The 21,048-nt window shown below is 43.4% G+C and overlaps 1 pseudogene; it reads left to right on the forward strand.

Annotated features, from left to right (window-relative positions):
• The first annotated feature begins 1,137 nt into the window (after positions 1-1,137).
• Positions 1,138-17,436, forward strand: LOC139654620 (actin filament-associated protein 1 pseudogene; annotated as a pseudogene).
• Positions 17,437-21,048: the final 3,612 nt, after the last annotated feature.

Here is a 21,048-nt window from a genome sequence, read left to right on the forward strand (position 1 = left end):
TCCTATGAAGACTTACAGTGTATCTGTGGTACTCTATAGAGAGTTTATAGTGATCTTATTGTACATTATGGGATTTTCTATGGTATGTATTAAGTTCTTAAGGGTCTGGCCTCTATAGCCTTCCACTGTCCCACTGTCAAAACCCCCGACAGGCTGCAGAAACAAGCAGAGAGCTGCTCTGTTTCTCCACAAACTGTCCATGCAGGCAGAGAGGGGGAGGAGGAGGGAAGGGAAAAGGAAGGAGGAGGAGAAATGCTGCCTTCACGCGCGCCTCGTAAAATCCCAGTGTCGGAGCAAATATGACTTGAGGCTGATTCAAGTGTTTTTGGAGGGAAATAATGACAAAATGCATGAACCCTAGTACAAATGTATTTTCTTGTTAGGTATTGTTTATTTAAGAAACTTTGTGCTGCCGTGGCAGAATGAAGAATGACAGTCATGAATTGATGTTTTAATGAATTTATTTGTTGTTACTAGTATTATAGTATAGTTACTAGTATTATATATTATTGCTATTATCACTTCATTATAAATTTTTCATCAATTTAGTAGGCAACTATTTAATTCTTACAGAAATTAAAATAAAGAGTGAAAATAGAGACATAGCCTATAATCGCTAAATATTTACAAAAAAATACCAAAAAATAAACTATAGCCTAAAAAAAAATAAAAAAATATATTTTTTACCATCACTTGTTGATACTTCCATGCTCTCTACCCACTAAATGTCACATCTCAGCAATTCCGATATCATAAAGCCCTGTTCACACTACTGGAGGAGGTCCTGTAATTGTAATTATTGCCAACAGCATTTATAATTTTAACCCAGCAGGACTTCCCCTGATAAAACTAAACGAGTTTGAATAGTGCTTTGGAAAATTCCCATCTTCCCAGTCGTATTTACCACTTTCCCCAGTCGTATTTGCCACTTCTCATGCACCCAACTCGGAATCGCGATATTTCCGGACAGCACTTGAAAGCAGCATAACTATCCATGCAGGCAGTTTGCGAGAGCGAGCGCGTGAGCGATAGAGCGATAGAGCGACATAGGGAGAGAGCGCGAGAGCGAGGAGGAGGAGGATTCGAGAAAGGAAGGGAAAAGGAAAAGAGGAGGAGGAGAAAGATCCGGAGAAAGAGTTTGAAAGGAGAAGGGAGACGCACCGCCGGGTCGGGTCGGTAGAAAAGGAATAACTGGAGGTTGAAACGGGAGGCTTGAAGCGGCACAAAGTCTCTCTGGCTGGGGAACCGGACGGATTTTACTGCTACCGGGGAGCCGTTGGGCACGCGCCTGCTCCTGTGTGTGTGTGTACGTTGTCGGGCGGATTAGATGAGTTTGACTCCACGATGAGGAGCGACCCGATTCTGTTCACTTCCAGCAGGGGTGAGTGTCTTAACGTGGGGCGTTTTGTCTTTACACGAAATGTCACTATAATATTTCCTATAGTAATCCGTTATAGTAGTACTGTAGGGGCTTAAAGTGAGTGTCTGATATTCAAAAGTGAGTTTATAGTGACCTTATTGCATTTTATGGAGGTTTATCGTCTATTCATCACTATGACATTCCTATAATACTCATATAGAGGCTTTAAACGGGTCTCTGTTAAGTTTAGTCTTCTACTTCTACCTTCTACCTTCTATGCTATTCCTATGGTATTCCTATAGGGACTTACAGTGTCTCTTTTGTAATCTATAGTGAGTTTATAGTAACCTTATTGTACTTTAAGGTATGTTTTATGTGCTTTTGCATCACTATAGTAATCCCATAATATTCCTATAGGCATTCTACACGTTTTTCTGTGATCTTTGTATTGTGGCCTTATTGTTGTTTATATTGGTAGGGGAATGGTCGCTTATGGATCACCCAGATAGTGCCTAGACTAGACTTGCATCATCACATCTTGGCAAACACACACACACACACACGCACATACACACAGACACAGAATATTGCATTAGTCTACCTTAACCTCTTAACCTTGTTCTGATAAGCAAACAAAACACCCACACAATTCCCAGCTGATATTTTGCAACAATTTTCCTAGAAATAAAATCTCATTGTGTTGACTTGTCCTATGCCTATACGTGCCATGCCCGCATTTCACATAGTCTACTGCAAAAACCCATCAAATGAGCAACGGTTATGAAAGGCAACTCAAGAGTTTCCTCTCAAGAGAGGCAGAGAGAGAGCGACAGAGAGAGAGAGAGAGAGACTGTGGAAAGACTGCTGGCTCCTGACAGTGTCATTAGGGTTGTGGTTGGATGTCAAGTGTCTATCTCCAGTATGGAGAGAACTTCACGCCAAACTCCATTCAATCATCTGGCAATTTAATGTGGCTTTGCTTATCGCAGAAAATACATGCCTCATGAAATGAGACTCAGGACCTTTTTTGAATCTTTAGGAGCTTGTCTTCCATTCAGCATACATCCCATACATCAAGCAGCACTTGTTTTAATGGAATTGCAACTTTTAGAATTGGTTCTTCACACTGCTGGCTAGTTGCCACCACAGTGTATTTTGGTGGAAGGGTTAGATTGTGGGAATAACAGGCAAACCAAATATAAAAGTTTACATTTTACTGACAAAAAGTGGTGTTCGATGGATTATTTGCATGCCAAATTGAAGAATGAATCTTAATGTTTCAGGAAAAATCCAAAGTTATGCAAAAACATTCTCCCATAGAAAGACAGAAACAGAACAGCACCTCACGTTTTCTCTTTGTTTTGAAGCTGTCATAAATTTTCCTGTATCCTGACAGCAACTGCGACATCTTTGTCTTGTCACCTGTCGCATATTTTGCTGTTAATTTAGAGAAACAAATGCATGTTAAAATCCACTTTAACAGCTAAAATGCTAACTGGCTAACTACAGCTAGCAAAAGCCTGTTGCACATTAGCATGTAAGCACATATTTTATCTCTTTTTGGAGAGCTTTGTGTATTTATAGTCTACCGAAAGGTGCACAGAAACTCTTTGGCATTTTGAAGATTTGCTGCATGAAGGAGACTCACGCAGAAAGTTGGCGGGTGCTAATGTTAGCATGCTAATAGGGCTGAACAATTAATCGAAATTTTATCGAAATCGCAATGTGGCCTACTGCAATTTTCAAATCGCAGGAGGCGCAATATTTGTTAAAGGAGAAATGTGTGTCAAAATACCATTTTAAATGAAATATTGTTGTGCTGCAGAGATGTCCTGGCCGACACATCATATTCTGCAGACTTAAGAAAACATCTTTGTTTGGTACAGATCCCCACAAAAATCACACCATAATCATTTTAATACGTTTTTCAATGAAAATGAGAATAATGATGTAAAAATGATCATTCCCTCTAATATCGCAAATCATATCGCAATTGCAATATCAGTCAAAATAATCGCAATTAGATATTTTTTCAAAATCGTTCAGCCCTACATGCTAGCAAACGTTACTTTATTGTAACTTTATGCTAACTGTATCTTTTTGACGTAACAACTATGTGACATAACTCCTGGCCTGTTAGCGTTTTGTGACCTAGAATCAAATTCTCTTTCATGGCTGTGTAGCCGAAACAGAAAGATTATGTCGACAACACTTGTATTATGTTCTACATTTCACTCAGAGCTCAGAGCGAGTGATGACAGGCGGAGGTGATGGAAAGTGGGCTGGTGAGAAACCCTTCCCTTCCCCTAGCTTCCGAGTTGGAGCTACACTCTGTACTGCACAGGGTTGGCTGACCCTCTCACTGTATAAACATGGTGGTTTTCTGTGTTTTTTTCTCCATATGGCCTAGTTTTCAAACGATACAAACTCTTGACACTGCACTTCCAATACACTAAACCCACCTAAACTCCGCCTGACCGCCTTTTTTACTGTCAGATTAGAGTTTATCTGGAGGTCATAGTTCACCCGCTTTTTTTATTTGCCACTGCATCAGTGCCCCGAAGTCACTTGAAACATTGTTTTTCACCAATGTCGCTTACTTTCTCTCATATTTCCCAACTCAAGTTAACGCTGCCAGTGCCCAGTCAAATATTACACAGTCCAGGTCAAGCTTGGGCAAACTCCAGGATGCAGCCAGAGGTTTCCTAACATGATCCTGGAACGACAACACAAGTGCTCCATATCTCTAGTTTCTCCTCCTCGTAGCAGTGAGTGGAGTCCTACAATAACAGGACCTCCGCTGGCAGCTGCAGGGTATCAGGTGGCCTGGCGATGCTTCCCTGCCTGGCATTTGGTGAGGTCCTGACAGACATCCATTGTGTAGAAGGTTGTAATCACATCTCAGCGCCACACGAGAATGTAGCAGAGTGTGTTTTGGCCCGGGGGTGGGAGGGAGATTTGGACGAGGATTCGACTGATATGGGTTTTAGAAGACCGATATCCAGGTATGTAGTGGAGGGTGGAGCACCTTAACCCGGTTTATCTGTTTAGGCTGAGATTAATTTCATATGGTAAATTCATAGTGAACCGGTAAGGATTGGGTCTTGTAAGGGGAAAAAACATGGATTCAAACTTTTCTGAAAATGTAGGCTAATTGAGATTTGATCTATATCACTGCTGCCAATAGAGAATATTTTGTGGCAATATTCAATATTTTCATATTTGACCATTTCCATGCCCAAAACATTACAAGCAGGCCTATTCAGTGTTACTCCCCTGAAGTTTATACTTGCCAGTGGGGAAAAGCCTCTGAAACTAGCCTGGGTCCCAGGCTAATAATAATAATCTTAATAGTAAAAACATATTCCTGCGTACCAATATGGCAATCCGATCAAAATGTTTCATTAGAATCAGTTCGGGTTAAGGGCTTCCCATAGACAACCAAAGTAATATGGATTCATTTTACAATACATTTATAATCAAACAAACTGCATCATATCCATCATATCGGAGGTGCATGATACTGACTGACCGATGTCTAATTGGTCTAATCCTACATTGGACCTGAGTTTGCTTTTCCCTGCCTGTTGACTCTAGCTGCTGGGGGTCAGTTAGTTTGGCAGGGTCGGGGTCCCTTTCAGCAAGTCCCCACTCAAGAACTCTCGCACTTACGAGGTGCCATGTTCGGGGGGCAAAACTGCACAAAGTGTTAAAGTGTTTATGGCCATTTATTATTGTAGCTTTCCTCACGGAAACCCTGAGTCGGTTTGCAATTAATCGGGGTGTGTGTGATGTGGGTAGAACGGGTACATGGTGTCACCGTTCTGGCCCACTTGGCCCATTTGGTTCTGCTTTAGACTAGGGGGTTCCTTTCCCTCTCTCATTCAGAACCCCATTCCCTCCAACGATGATTGAAGTTTAAAAGCTTTCATGTGTCAGAGAGACTTGGGAACCCCTCCTTTTCAGCGGCCGGGGGAAGACGGATCCCAGAAGTGGAGAGGAGAGATGAAGAGAAATGACTTTGTAATCTCTCTCTCCTTCCCTCCAAAGCCGGCCTGTCAGTGAGCTGGCATGCGGGAACAGAGACTTTAATTTCGGGGCGACTAATCATAGCCCTCCCGGCCTTCCCCCTGTGTCAATATCCATCTGGAAAAACACAGAGAGAAGGATTGCGATCGCGGGCCAAGCTCGAGCACATTTCAGCAGAACCCTGCTGCATGCCAAATAGCACAGTTTCATATGGCTTAAACGCAACTGGCACACAGCCTACTGATTTAACATCGTCAACCAAGCATTTACCTTTGGATTCCTGCCTCAAAATGGAAGACTAACAGTTGAAATACTCTTATTTAGTTTTGGCATTGATGGCTACCTTGGTAATTGGGTCCATTAAGTGAGGATCATTTCTGATGAGCCTCACCAGGCGTCTTTAATAGGCTTATTGTTGTAATAGGATGAGCCTGTTAGCTTGTTAGCCTGTCTGTCTGTCTTGGACAAAGCTTTTAGGATTACAAGACCAAAGCTCTGTTGGTGGCGTGCCAGGATAGGGGTGTGGTGGAGCTGATGTTGGGGGGGGGGGGGGGGGTTGTCACAGCAAGAGGCTTGGTAGATTAAGGGTGGTCCTCCCTCTGAAAAAACAACAACAACAACAAAGCGAGGGCTAAGGAAATGGCTTGGACGGACGGATGAGTGCGTAATGGGTTTGCGTGTTTGCATGTGTGTATTTGCATGTGTTTATGTGTTTACTTGGGCTTCACGTGCTCTGCGGGTTTACTGAGTGTGCCTGCTTTGCGTGTATATGGATGTAGTTATGGGTCTGCCCGTTTACCCACTGTCATGAAGTCACAAGGATGCACACACACACACACACACACACACACATACGGATGCCCATATGGGTGTGTCCGGTGCTGAGTGGGTGCTGGCTGTCTGGCGGTCTGCCACTGTGGGCGGGGTGTGACAGGAGGGGGGGGGGAGGGGGGATGGTCGCCAGATGAAAAGCCCGTCTGGTTTGGAGCTGTCAGTCACTGGGCAGTCTGGGCTCTTTGAGCATCCGAGCGTTTAAGATCCTCCTGGCACGAGACCAGAACACAGAGCTGCTGGGCCAGTTCCTGTTCTGTCACTGGGAAGACCGACACATCCCCCGCAGGCTGGGATCACACTTCATGCAACTGAGTTAATGAATGAATTGTGTTGCGACAAAGGCGTCAGGGTACAGCGGAGGGTATCTTTTACACATTTCTCGTGACGTTAAAGGAATAGTTCACCCAAAAATGAAGATTCTGTCATCATCTCCTCCCCCTCATGCCAGTTGAAACACAGGTGAAGTTTGTCCATATAACACACAGGGAGGCTGCAGCACAACTCCATAGCAGCCTTCTCCAAAACAACTGAAGTCAGTGGGGACCAGTTCTTCAGAGTTCCAAAAAGACCTACAGTATATTTACACCATCATTTAGTGCAAATCTTAACTACAGCTGATTGATTTGCAACAAATAATGGTGTATAGGTCTTTCTACTCACAGTGTGATTGTTTGTGTCTGTTTTTGTTTTGGAACTCTTAAGAACTGGTCCCCATTGACTTCAGTTGTTTTGGAGAAGGCTGCTACCAAGTTGTCCTGGCAACCTCCCTGTGTGTTATATGGACTAACACATTTCACCTGTGTTTCATTTGGCATGAGGGTGAGTAGATGATGACAGAATTTTCATTTTTGGGTGAACTATTCCTTTAAGGTGTTAAAGTGATCGGTGGGTGATAATTCCAGAGCCCCCGCTTAAGTGTGGGTTGGGTTTGGTGTGTCAACACTGGATGAATGAGTGATGATCATTTAGGCTTGCTGGGTCTGGCGGCGCTGTAGCCTCACTGATCAAAGAGATGTGTACAATATGACACCCATTTCTCACACCCAGACAGCCACCGTTCCCAGTCCGTTTGAGGAACCCACATCTCCAGAAGATTGAATCCTGAAGCTGGAGCCTCTGAAGCTCATCCCTTCCACCCCTCCACCCCGTTTCCCTCTCCTTGGCCTGTGGTTTTAAGCTGAATGCCCTCTAATTATCCTTTTAAAAGAGATACTAAGGGGGAGCATCATCACTCTCCCCGTACAGTATCTCTCTTTAGCTCTTCTTTCTCCCGCCCCCTTTCCTTCCACCACCTCCCCCTCTTCTCTCTCTCTCTCATAACTCCTACCCTACCCCCCCCCCCATCTCTAACCCTCTCCCCCCCCCCCTTCTTCTCTCAGATCAGGGTTTCGCAGATGTCTAATTGTGGTCGGAGAAACATCTGCTTGTACAGTAAACCACCTGTACTGTTCGATAGCAATCACTCTGCTCTGTGATGTTCAGCTGGCATGTCCAACGGAACGGAGAAAACACACAAACCTCATAATTACAGACCTGATAAATAGAGAGAGAGAGCGAGACGGCCTGTCTTTCATCATAAACTAATGCAGCATCGCCCGTCTTCTGATCTGATCGTACGTCTCCCTCTTTCTTGGTGTGCATCCAAGTCTGGGGTTTATGGACCTTTGCGTGAAATGTTTATGACTGGTGATATTGCGCGATGTTCACAGCTTTTCACCTGTGATTTACAGACCAGAAATACAGAGCATCGCGAAAGGCTTTCCATTGTAGGAATAAAATATTAGAAGTGAGATAGTGCGAGTTATGTTTCCAGAATTTTGAGGAACTTTTGAATTCTCTGGGAAAAAAATGTGAAATAGGTGCATTTTTGTCATCATCAAAATACAAATTAGGCGTGGTTCCTGAGATTTTTACAAACTTTGGCTGCAGACTTGACTAAGTTGTTATTAGATATATAATATAATATATATAAGACTAACTAAACCCCAAACCCAAATGTCTAAAGCCTGACAATTACTGGTAAAAAGCATGCTCCTGAAATTGCCATCTGCTATTGGCTGATCTTTAGTGCCAGATGATGTCACCCTCCACAGTACAACAGGTGATTTGGGTTTGGGATTTAGTTAGACTACTCTTTAACAAATGCATTTCCATCGCTATTTATCAGTTTCTTAATCTTCAATAAACTTTTCCGGCTCAAGTTAGCGTAATTTGTTTTGACTCTTTGATTTATGATTGCCCAGGCTGGAGGGCAATAAATAGTGCATCTTAGGGCGTTTTCAAACCTATAGTCCATTTGCTTTGGTCTGAAGCAGCGGATGAGTGGTTTGTTTGTTGCATTTACACATTGGTTCTTTTATATTTCGCTAGACTCAAGCAAAACCATAACCATCAACAAAGGCTATGTGGGAGCAGTCATTGCTGTAATTGGTCAGAAATTACAGCAGTGGCTTTCTTCCATGGCAAAACTAGTCCTCAGTCCAGAAATCACAATTGTGTAACCCATATTTCACCAAAAAAATGACAATTATGTTTAAAACACACTGCACAGTGCTGTCTGTAGTTGGGTGGGATCACAGTCGGATCATGTTCTCACTCCAAACAAAGCTCTAGGGCTGGTTTGGAAACATACTGAGAAACCGCACTCTTAACAAGGTCTTGGTCCGATCGGTTTGGTCCGCACCCGAGGGTGATCGCTGTGTTGTCATATGCACCAACGAACCCAGCTAAGGGGGAAACATCTCCGGGGTTCTGCTTTAAACCAGCTTGGTGTGAAAACACTCTTAGACAACGGGCATCAGACTGGATTTTCCTGCTGCCCATAGGCGGTGATATGACTTCCCCAGCTAGAGTGGGCTTCCTCTCCCCCCCCCCCCATCCCTGCCCTGGGTGTGGTCAGGCTGGAAGAAATGTGCTTGTGGTGTGTGTTCTCATAATAATTGCATGTCGCTGTTGGCAGGTAAAATCTCCAATTTTGGTGATTGTTATATTTTTACTTGAATTGAAGGATAAGATAAGATAAATGTTATTGTCCCCGCAGGGAAATTTGTCTTGGACGTAAAAGCCGCAGCACCAAGGACATAAAACCCGTCTCTGAAAACAGTAGGAACTGCAGGGAAGAATGAGCAGTTGGCAGCTTATGTAGACCGCCTCGCTTAAGTGCCGAACATGATTGGTGTTTGTTTGGATCAGCTGACAATCGGCTGATGTGGCGTCCATGACTTGCGTGTCCTGCCTGAACTTAACGCAAGCCTTAGTTTTGGGACAGTTTAGGCTGATGAGACCCTTTCAAATCCTGCTGAATAATGAAACAAACGTTGAGTCTGTCTTACTCCCTGAGCATTTTTTAAACACTGGTGAAGCACAGCCTATTGACGCACTCTCACAAACAGCTCATTCAGAATAGTTAACAGATAAGAACAGCTTATTCAGAATAGTTCAGCATGGAACAATAGCTGCTCTCCATTACAGTAGTGTTATCCGGACAGCTTCATTTCCCGAATACAAGGACCTGGGGAGCTGGAATCGACACCAATCCCAATACTGATCGGTGCACCTCTACAAAACAACAACACTGACTTATACTGAATCCCATCAGAAGCGAGGCTAGAGTTTCCCCAAACAGAAGTAAAGTCAGCGTCTCCTTTGATCTGACAAGATGTGCGATTGCGACGACATGCCGTCCGCAGCTGCGCGATCTGACATTTCCTCCTTCAGATGTGGATTTGAAGACGCACTGTAGATTTACAGTAACAAATACTGTCCTCTAATTATAATGCAAAAATATCCAGCTTAAGTCATTTAGTCTAGTGCTGCTGAGCCTCAAGATCCTTTTTTTTTTTTTCTTAAAAATGCCAATCGTCTGAGATAATTCCACTCGTTTTTCCAACGCAAATCAGCTTGTCTCAAGGATTTTGTGACATTTTCTTGATACTAGACGGGCGATGTGCCTCATTGTGGCGTATTTCAAGACACTGACACAGACAAATTTCTGAAACGAGTGAAACTGCGTTGCCAAAAAAGTGAGATTACCTCACTGTACTGGCAAACGTTTTCACTGGGTTTGAGAATATGAGAGATGACAATATGACGTTTTTATTTTATTTTATTTTTTTTTTTTTGCAGTGTTCATTTTGGGCATCAACAGCTTGTAGTGCCCGGCCAAGGCTCCGAGACGTTTATGAACTTCGTTAAACCCTCACTTAGCCAAGCAAACTGACTAAGAACCCATTATTATTTACAACGGCGGCCTGGGTTTATGATGATGATGCTTTGTAATTAGAATGAACAGGACACATTTTCTCAAGGGAAAAACCGATGTCTTAACCCTGCAAGAGAAATTGGATTTATTTTAATGATGTGTGTGTGTGCGACTGCATAACCACTGATATTTGATATTCAAATGATGACACAGAGTCTCTAATCTGTGTGTGTGTGTGTGTGTGTGTGTGTGTGTGTGTGTGTGTGTGTGTTAGAGGCAGATCCTGACTTGAAAGCTGTCACGTCTCTAGACTAAACACATCCCAGAAGTGTTACAGACACTGGTTGTAACAAGAAACAGACACCTGAAACACACACACACACACACACACACACACACACAGAGTGGGATAGCATCTGTCAGTGCGCCGTCAATCACAACACCTGTATTCCGGGAAGAAGGCAGAAATCCCGCCTCCCTCCGACCTGGCTAAGCAGTTTTTTCGCCCGCAAACAAGTTCACAACGGAGCCGCAGGGTCTCAAGTTCTCCCCTAGACCCAAACATGACCCCGTTCCCTCACATACACACACACACACACACACACACCTACACACACCTACACACACCCCACTCGGGAAAACCCCCTTTGTTCAGAGGTCCGGGAAGTGTGAATACGGTGCATGCCACACAGTGAAAACATCCCTCCAACTTGTCAAGGTGTTTTTAGTAGGTGTGTGTGTGTGTGTGCATGGTGGGGAGGGTGGTGCAGTTGGAGGGATTAATTAGGGGTTTTTTTGGAAGGAGCAACTATCCTTTGTCATGCAAGCCTGTTGGCACAGCAAGTCTGGTTAGTCATACTGCAAGAAAATACATTTCACATGAACACACTCCAGAATATGTGTTTCAAAACAACTGAAAATTTAGGAAATGTAGGAGACATTCTTTTGGGTGTAGTTGCTGTAATACAGTATATTCTCAACAGTGTGCATTAGGATGACAAATGCACATGAATGCTACACGCACAATACTTTTTTTTTTTTTTTTTTTTTTAATCTTTCAAAGTATTAGGAGGTGCTGATTGCTGGGGAGGAAAGACGGATGGAGAGACTACGATAAAGCAAGTGGGAGTGAGGGATAAAGAGAGATAGAGGGAGGGAAAGGAGAAAACGGGACTGGAGGAGGGAGTCGCAAGACGGGCGGAGAAAGGGAGAACGGGAGAGAAAAGAGTGGTGGAAGGAGGGCGTGGGTGGTTTGTTTGCATGATGAGGTACTTTTCTGCTCGCCCTCAGGCCTTGTTTGAGGGTGGTCCTCCTCGCTCCACACCACTTAATCCCCCCCACCCCCCCCATTTGGTGATCTGGAGAGCTCGCTTTAGCTTTTTAACAACACACACACACACACAGGTTTTTTGACCACCCCGGTGGAGGTAACTTATTGCTTGGGTTGCACAAAGCACCGTGAAACAGTAAATGGAGCACTAAAAGAGAGCTTGGAACCTTCTCATTGTAATATAAAAACAGGCAGGAGGCCAGTAGTGTATGTCATACTCGTACTGCATGCCACGGCGAAACTGATCCAGGATTCGTCTGACTATGTGGCTCCACAATGGGGAAATTAGTGGGTCTCGAGTGTTGTGGAATCGATCTGCCTTGCATAGAGAACGACAGAGCGGATGGATTCACGGTAGCAGTGTTTCCATCCGACCGGTCAAGTGAATTTTAAAGGGGCGATAAGTAAGATTTTTCCTGCTCCATAGTGCAAAATGACTGTAATACACAGCATCTGCAGGGTTTGAGCGATCAATGCCAAAGACGAAGAATCTTTTGGCCAGGTGCTGAGAGTTTTGGCTGTCAAAACTCACTTTCTGGCCCGTAAGCTTGTTTTGGAACAAAGACTCCCCACCCATAGGAGTGTCAAGACACTCCTGTTCCCCAGCGGCAACACATTTTAGCTACAAACACTCAAAAGCCTCGTTCTCAAGCCAGAAAAGCAAATGACAAAGCAGTGTTATCATACCTCTTCACTAGGCTGTAATTCGCTAGCTTACTTGTCTTTATTGTGAAAATCTGACTTTATTGTTTGTGTCACTTGTAAGCCACCGTAGCTTAAGAGAAGGGGAGGGGGGATTCTTATGAGATAAGTTCTATCAGTGTTGTTGCAGTTCCTACTGGTCACCAATAGAGGTCGATAAAAGGTTCTAGATGAACTTAAACTCAACTTTTGCAAATTTTGCTAAAGGGTAAATGTGGATTAGGTGCTTTCTATCTGCTGAAGTGAAAACATCAGCATTGTGAATGTCAGATAAAACGTCCATAAGAAAATGGAACGTCCCGGAAAGTCTTGACTTTGCATCCTTATTGACTCGACAAATGCATTTCCAACAATGTTCACCTCATAATTAATTTATCGACAAAATTGCTTGCATGTTTGCTTCTCCTTAGTCTGTTTGCCTGCCCCCTCTCTCTCTCTCTCTCTCTCTCTCTCTCTCTCTCTCTCTCTTTCTCTGTCTCCCTCTCTCTCACTTTCAACCCAACTGGGCTCTACCTTACCTTCTCTCTCTTTTCTCTTTCACTCACCCTCTCATACTCACATTCTGCCTCCGCTACTGTTCCCTCCCTTTCTCTTGACTTCTCCATCCGCTCCATCTCTCTCTCTCTCTCTCTCTCTCTCTCTCTCTCTCCCTTTCTTTCTCTGTCTCCCTCTCTCTCACTTTCAACCCAACTGGGCTCTACCTTACCTTCTCTCTCTTTTCTCTTTCACTCACCCTCTCATACTCACATTCTGCCTCCGCTACTGTTCCCTCCCTTTCTCTTGACTTCTCCATCCGCTCCATCTCTCTCCTCTCTCTCTCTCTCTCTCTCTCTCTCTCTCTCTCTCTCTCTCTCCCCTGTAGGATAATCAGATTACGGCAGGAATGTGTGAAAGCGGCTGTTTATCTAGCTGCGGAGACGCTATCCAATAACCGAGCCCTCTCCCGCAGCTATGGAAATGAATTATGATTCCGTTGGAAACTCGTATAAATGTCTTTGGGAGATTATGGAACGCTAGTGTCGTAACACCGAGATGCTCCGATCAAAAGTCTGGGATAAATCTCCGCAGTCACGCGCCAGCTATCATCCACTTGACCCGGCCTCGGGATTTGGACCGACATTCCCACCTGTTGTTGTTTAATCATAGATGCCGGTTTCGTAGACGAGAGTGAGTTATGATCGGATTGGAAATTCAGACGTGTTTTTAAGGAGATATAAGAGGTGCGTTGCGTAATCACACATACCTGGAATAAACCGGGGTATGCGAGAACATCGGGTCTATGCCGAAAAGACTTCTTGGTACATTCCAATCCCTCACCCGCGTCCAACATATGGAGTGGGTGAAGGAGATAGCTCAGATGGGGTCCAGTTAGGTTACGAGTGCTGGGATGTTTTGCGTTATTAGCTCTCCAGGTCAAATCAATACACCTCCCATACTTCTAGCCTAAATGTTGACTGAGCTGATTTAATGTGATTATCTAAAGAACATAAGCATATAGGGGTTGTCTTGGCAGGGGATGATGGCTTTATCTTCTGTGTGACTTTCCTCTCTGTCGGGGACATGGGGAAATATCAACTATGGAAAAACTACAGTATAATTCAATTAGAGTGAGAGGATGGCCTGAGTTCAACCCCCTGCTGAAGTGTCCTTGTGCAAGTCACTGAATCCCTACCAGCTCCAGCAGTGCTGTTTTGTGCCTGACCTCTGACCTTTGATCAGGACAGAGAGGGAGCAGTAAAGTACCAGATTATTCATTACATTATAGGGCAGTGATAGGCTAAGAGGCCATCTTGTGACTGGAAGGTCTCCTGCCTCAACAACTACTGTTGAGGTGTCCTTGAGCACTTAAGGCAGTGGTTCTCAATGTGGGTAACCGGGGACCACCAGGGGTCCTTGAGGGGGGTTCCAAGGGGTCCCCAGCAAATTGCTGAATGATTAAACTTCACCATTATTTCATTAGAGAATGTAGAAGAATGACTGTTTTGATCATAGTTTGTCTGTTATCTCTCTACCTACAATACAGATAGTCATAGAATTTTGGACAAAAATCATATCTAACAATAAAACTATTCTCAGATTTGGGTTCGAGAGACAAAATTCTCATCAAATGGGGTCCGTGGCTCTATTGTGGACTAAATTAGGGTCCTTGATATGAAAAGGTTGAGAAGCGTCGACTTAAGGCACTGATCCCCAAGCTGCTCCAGTGGAGCTGCTGAGTGGCCGACAATATCAGACTGTGGTTTACTGGGAAGCTCCCAATAAAACCCCAGTAAAAATGAGTGCAACTGTATGAACGTGAAGCAGAAATCATTGCCATTAATTCCACTTGCCCCCTTCAGTCTTGAACTGCTTTAGAGCACGATGTCCGACACCCGTGATACAATCAAATGTTTACAGTACGCTTGAGCTGCACCGAAATCAGTTGGAGAGGGGCACTTGTTATCGTCTGAGTGGCTACGCATTGCTGTGCAGAGCGTGGCAGCTCGGTGTCGCCCCTATGAACTCGGCGTGATGCGATCCATATCACAACACAACAAGCACAGCGAGTACAGGAAGGTGTACGCACACAAACACGCACAGAGAGACAGAGACACACACTCGAATACCACATACACACTTACCTCAACCTCTAGCTATGTGGTTTATATGGCCTCTCTACTCTACCTATTGTTTTGCTGTATGAGGGGCGGCGGTGGTGTATTTTCCACAGATGGCTATAATTCTACTTTGATGCTCAGCAGTGAGATATGTCCCTCAGGTGGGTTGCCAGGTCTGCCCTTGTTGGGTAGCTATCAGCCTGCTGGATCTTTCAGCTGGAATGAAGCGCTGGGTGGTTTGTTGATGGACTGACTGGAAGCTCTCTTCTCCGTCTGTCCACCTGGCTGCCCAGTTCTCTCTTATGTAACGGTGTTTTTACTTTTGTACGGCGGTCTGTTTCATTGTCGATGAGTGGTACCAATGTGCCGAAAGACACGGGACTTTCACAGCTTACTGTTTCAGCTAAACACACAATAGGCTTGATTGATGAGCAGTGGTTTTGCCTGTGTAGTTTCTGTTTCATAAGAGGTCTGATGACTTAAATTCTGTTGCTTAATATGTTAAGCTGCTTGTTCTTGTGCCATACAGATTGTTAACACAGACTGAGTCGCAGTAGTGTGTTAAAAATGTTGATGTCTTTATGTTAGAACAAATTCTGTCATATTTACTAGTCATAGCCTATATCATACAGTATATGTATGTATGTTTTCCAGTACAAAAAGATTCAACTTTGAAGCAGGTTTTTACAAACATTAGAACGTTATGACTCTTTTAGTGCAAAATACAACTTTGAAACAGATGTTTCTAATAGAAGAACCGACACTTAATTTTATTAAGTATTTTATTGTGAATTACAGAGAATGTGAAATAATGATGTTAAATCATTTCTGTTTCCACATCAGTGCTTACAGGGACACAAAAATGACAACTGTAATCTATCCATTAGAAATGAATGGAAGTTGCGTGTCTGAAGCAACTCATAATATAATAACTGCGCATAATGTAATAAAGGCCCATAATGTAATATGAGTTACGAGATGCTACAGTGCATCATGTAATACAAGTTCTGAGTTGCTACAGTGTCTAAAAGAAAAATGACAGCCCTGATTATATTATGTGTGTGTTTCTTTGTGCTGCAGCGATGGAGGAGTTGGTGTGTGAGCTTCGTCTGTTCCTGGATCTGCTGGACAGGGAGTACCTGAGCGCCGGGGTCCGAGAGAAGAAGATGCACCTTTCCAACATCCTCCACAGAGTCCTCTCCGATAAAGGTTCGATTACAAGCCACATTTCACATTAGAAAACCAGTTTGGAACCTCTTGAGAAATGTCTGGAAGTTGTCTATTGGATGTTGGGTAATCACAGATACCTGGAATAACCTGTGTGTGGTGATGTGTTCCAGTCCTTGGCAAAAGATTTTATCCGATAAATGTGCATCGCAAGCTGTTCACATTATCAGAAAATGTTAACAGATGGAAGTGGCATGTGTACATAAATTTGTCCATAAATATGTCCAGTGTAGAAGCATAATACTCAAAATGCACCTCCTGTGCTTCTAGAGAAATTACTGAGCAAGCAGATTTAACGATTTCCTAAAGAAAGCAAGCTTTAACATTTGTCTTGGTAGGGGTTGGTATCTTCATCACGAGTCTGTGGTTCCTCTTAGCAGGGGACTTGGAGAAAACCTCAGCCTACACAGACTTAGTCACCCGAATTAGATTGGGTTCAGTGGTTTTATGAAAACATGCATCTCAGATGGCTCGGTGTCTGCTAAAGGTTTGAATGATAACCTTTACCACTCCAGATATGCAGTGTATTTTTAAGTATTCTTTGAGTTCCAACTTTGAAAATTTTTCAAGTGCTCTGCCATAAAGAGAATGCTGGCCACACTGTGACCTTATTTGCAACAATTAGATATCAGGAACAGAACATACTTTCACTTTCTACTCACTCTGTGTACTTGTTGGTCAGTTCAGCTAAAGTCTTCCTGACAGCATGAAGTACAGAATATTCCTTGCACCGATGGAAAAAATTGTCCTGGTGGCTTAAGTGTGCTAAGCCAGGGGTTCCTTTAGACCACAAAAAAACATATTTTGCCCTAAGGAATGCCGTCTGTAGAGATTTTTGTTGTTAGATATGACGTAACTGTCTATAATGGAGGTGAGGAGGTAACAGCAGGGTCAGAGAAACCTATGATCCAAACAGTGCTCCTTATACATTCTTCCATTGTGCTGTTTTTAGCTAGGGATCCAACTGGAACCCGTTCAAGGATCCTTGACCCCTCTTTTTCTTCCATCCTTCTTGTTAATGTCCACTGTCTGGTGATGCTGAAGTGTCATTTTCTCCTTCTCCTTCTCCCCAGAGCCTTCATTCAAGTCAGAGATCCACAGCGGTCTGCCGGCCCCCCCACAGATGCCCCTCCCTGAGATCCCTCACCCCTGGCTGGTAAGACCACCTAACCTGATCCTTGTGACACCCTGACCCATGACCTCGTAGCATCATACCCTACAAAAGCTAGGGAGTTACAGTCAACACAAACAACATTTAATTCAATCCTACAGGGAGTCTGAAAAGTCAGGAATCTTTGGCTCCGTTCACACCGCAGGCCTTCATGGACAAGTCCAAATTGCTGCTTATATCTGATTTTTTTGGATGACTGTTCATATCTATTCTAGTATGTAACCCATATCTGATGCCAGTATGTTCTGACAGTGCGGTCGGAAAGGCACATCCAAAAGTCACATCCATTTTTGTATCTACGCTTCTCCCACTTGTTGAACACATTTGAGGCGTCTCCCCAAATACCAACTGAGTTGGCTATTTTGCTTTCTTTCCATTGTTACGTCTCATTGTCCTGTCAGCCAAGCTTCTGTGGTACCAACCCTAGGACAATTCTCTCAGGTGAATGATGTAAGATTTACTTAATGTCATGGCAGTGCTCGCAAATTCTGATGTGATTCGTATGTAGGTCGCCTGCCTCGGGATTTGATTTTGTGCTACATTTGGAGTCCGAACACAGCGTGAACGTAGCCACGGGGAAACCGCCAACTATCAGAACTTAAAGGGATTCGAAGCTAGCATCCATTTGGAGACCAGAAGCCCTGGCGCCTAGTTCACGCACTCCACCACCGTGACGACATGCGTGGGGAAAACAAGTCCAACAAGAAAAATATGGTGCTACTTATCTCTATGATTCCACCCTGTATTTTGCACTTTGAAATGATGTTGCACTTTAAAGCCAGAACTTTAAAGCCAGAACTGTTATTACCATGCCCAGAACTGGGCATGGTAATAACACTAAGTCTTGGCGAAAGATTTTACCTGTCTCCTTGGTACATTGAAATCAGATGTGTCTTTTTGAGATCCTCACAAGTGGAAAATCAGGAAAGACAGAAATCAGTGAAGTAGTTTGTATGGATACGGTTCCAGTTCCCTTATTAACGATTACTATGACATCCTGCATTAGCTTAAAGGTAAAATTTCAACCCAGCTTTGTGCCCTGTAGTCACATGAAAGTCAGTTTTGATGGTATTGTGGGATGTCGAAGCCATCTGAAACGTGTTTAAGGGTGTTTTTACAGTCACTTGTAAAGCAGTAGGAAGGGTAGTCATGGCTTCAATATGTTTTCCTCTCTGTCATATAGCCTTGCATCACCCTGACAGACAGTGAAGAATGTAATGTCTTTATTGAGGCAATTGTGTGTGTGTGTGTGTGAGAGAGAGAGACACAAAGCGCGAGGGTTAATGAGGAGTGTGTGTGTCGTTAGTCTCAGAGCAGATGCCCCTTATGGGAAGCAGGTGTCTATGATGGCTCGCAAAGCCCTCTCACCATGACAATGAGCCACAACACCTTGTTCTACATCCCTCGTACACACAAGCTCATACGCACACAAGCACACACACACACACACACACACACACACACGCAGGCACAAGGCCTTACAGTGCAGTTTGTAATTAGAACCAGTCCACAGCCTCAGCCTCCTCCGGTGACCCCAGTGTGTGTCTGGAAATCACAGCAGAGGCTTTCCCGGAAAACTAGGGGAGAGAGGAGGAGTGAGGAGGAGGAGTGAGTAGGAGTGACGTCTCTCTATCTCTTTCTCCTCTGGCATCTTAAACATGTGAACAACAGCGCATCGTATCGGACAGACATTTTACAGAAAAATTTTGCGACTTTACATCATTAGTTATTCAACCATTAAATACCTTTCTGTCACTACTTACTGCGTAATTTCTTTGTCAACCAAAAACTTTTCTGCCTCAAGCCTCGAGCGTAAAAACTTTTGTTTTTTTGGGATATTGAGAACATACTATCGGATTTTGTTGTTTCTGTTCTAGTTCGGTACATCCTAAGCAACGTGTTAAGTAGGGATGAGAGATATGCTTATGTCACGATACCATTCGATAGGCGATATGGGGTTTACGATTCAATACGACAATACGATGTAATAAATAAAAGTTTAATGACAACAAAGTATGCCTGTGCAGAATTATGTTTATTTCTGAGACGCAAATCTTTCTAGCGATGGCATTGGCTTGCTCCAATGTAAATAACAATTTAAAAATATCATTACATATAGTGTAAACAATATAATTTGGATGGAGAGCTTGTGAAATTGTGACGGTCTCATTTGTGATTTCTACAGCAGAATAAATCATAGCTAATATCGCAATTCATTTTTCTGCCCCCGGATATGTATTGTCACATTTTTGTATTGCGATATATTGAATTTCGATATATATCGTCCCATCCCTAGTGTAGTATAAATATAAGTATGGAAAACTATGAGATATATGAGCAAAGTAACAGCGGTACAGCATAATTCGCATAAATATACTTGGATGGAAACCCAGCTACTGTCTTTTATTTTCTTCCAGCGCTCTCTCTTTCTCTCTCTCTGTCTCTTTCCTCTGAAATTACCATTCATCACATTCCCACACTGACCTCTGGATAAGCTGTCCAGGCAGAGAAAAAATGTCTGTTCTGCTCCATCTCTCCACTCTCCGATCCTTTAAGTTGTATAAATTTCAGCCTGCGGGAGAGAGATGGATGGATGGATAAAAAGGGAGGGAGAGGAAAGAGGAGACTGCAGAATAGAAAGAGAGAGACATAAGGAGTAAACAGGCTAGAGAGTGGAAACGAATAATAATAATGTAGGGGAAACCCACTTCAACTCTGTTCCATCACCTTTTTTATGTGCAGAATGTAGTTTATTTGTAGGATACATTATTCTAAGAAGTATCAGACTTGTGAGTTGGAGCGGACGAGCGAGGAGTGCAATAAATAGACGAGACAGAGAGAGAGAGAGAGAGAGAAAGAAAGAGTATGGCGGTGGAAGAGACGGCCTTGGCCATGGTCTGTCTGTGACCCGTCAAGGCTCAGCGCCGAGCCAAACCAACACTCTGCAAGACTGAGAGCCTGTGGCTTTAGAAGCTACATCAACGCTATGTCAACCCATAGCTCATGGCAGCCATTTTGATTACTCACAGTTAGCAGCGCATATGAGGAATAATTGGTTTAGAGTGGTTTTGTGGAGTTATTGCACTGGTTTTGTACATAGTTATAAGACAGTTCTGGTCCTTAAGGTCTGACTGGCTGTCATAGTCGAAGCTGTTAGGGTTAGGGTTAGCTATGTGACCACAGCAGTTAATTGAAATATTATATTATATTATAATATATGAATATGCTGTGGCCAAAAAGCAGTTAAACATTAAGTAAATTAAAAGCACAGAAATATTTTTAGATTTCACTTAAAATATGCTGAAATATAAATATTTAGTAAAGTAAAAGTATTAACATGCTAACTGTAGCCTACATCACTCGCTCAACATATATGCTACTGTATGCGTCGCTTAGCAACCACTTTGTTTAGCTGCTGTTCAAGAATTATGTTGCGAAGCAAAACGTTATTACCTTGATATTTTACCGCTGTTTAACCAAAGTAATAAGCCCGCTTATTGATTTTAGACCAGCTACAAGGCGATGTTACGCACAATCCCAAGTGGAATAAAACCATTTTAGCTGTGTTAGCTGTTCTAAAGTCACTGTAAAGCACTG

This window comes from Centroberyx affinis, unplaced genomic scaffold, assembly GCF_046629955.1.
Source record: "Centroberyx affinis isolate AG114_WGS23_722 - 3 ecotype Tasmania unplaced genomic scaffold, CSIRO-AGI_Caff_v1 ptg002121l_1, whole genome shotgun sequence".
Classification (NCBI taxonomy): Eukaryota; Metazoa; Chordata; class Actinopteri; order Beryciformes; family Berycidae; genus Centroberyx; species Centroberyx affinis.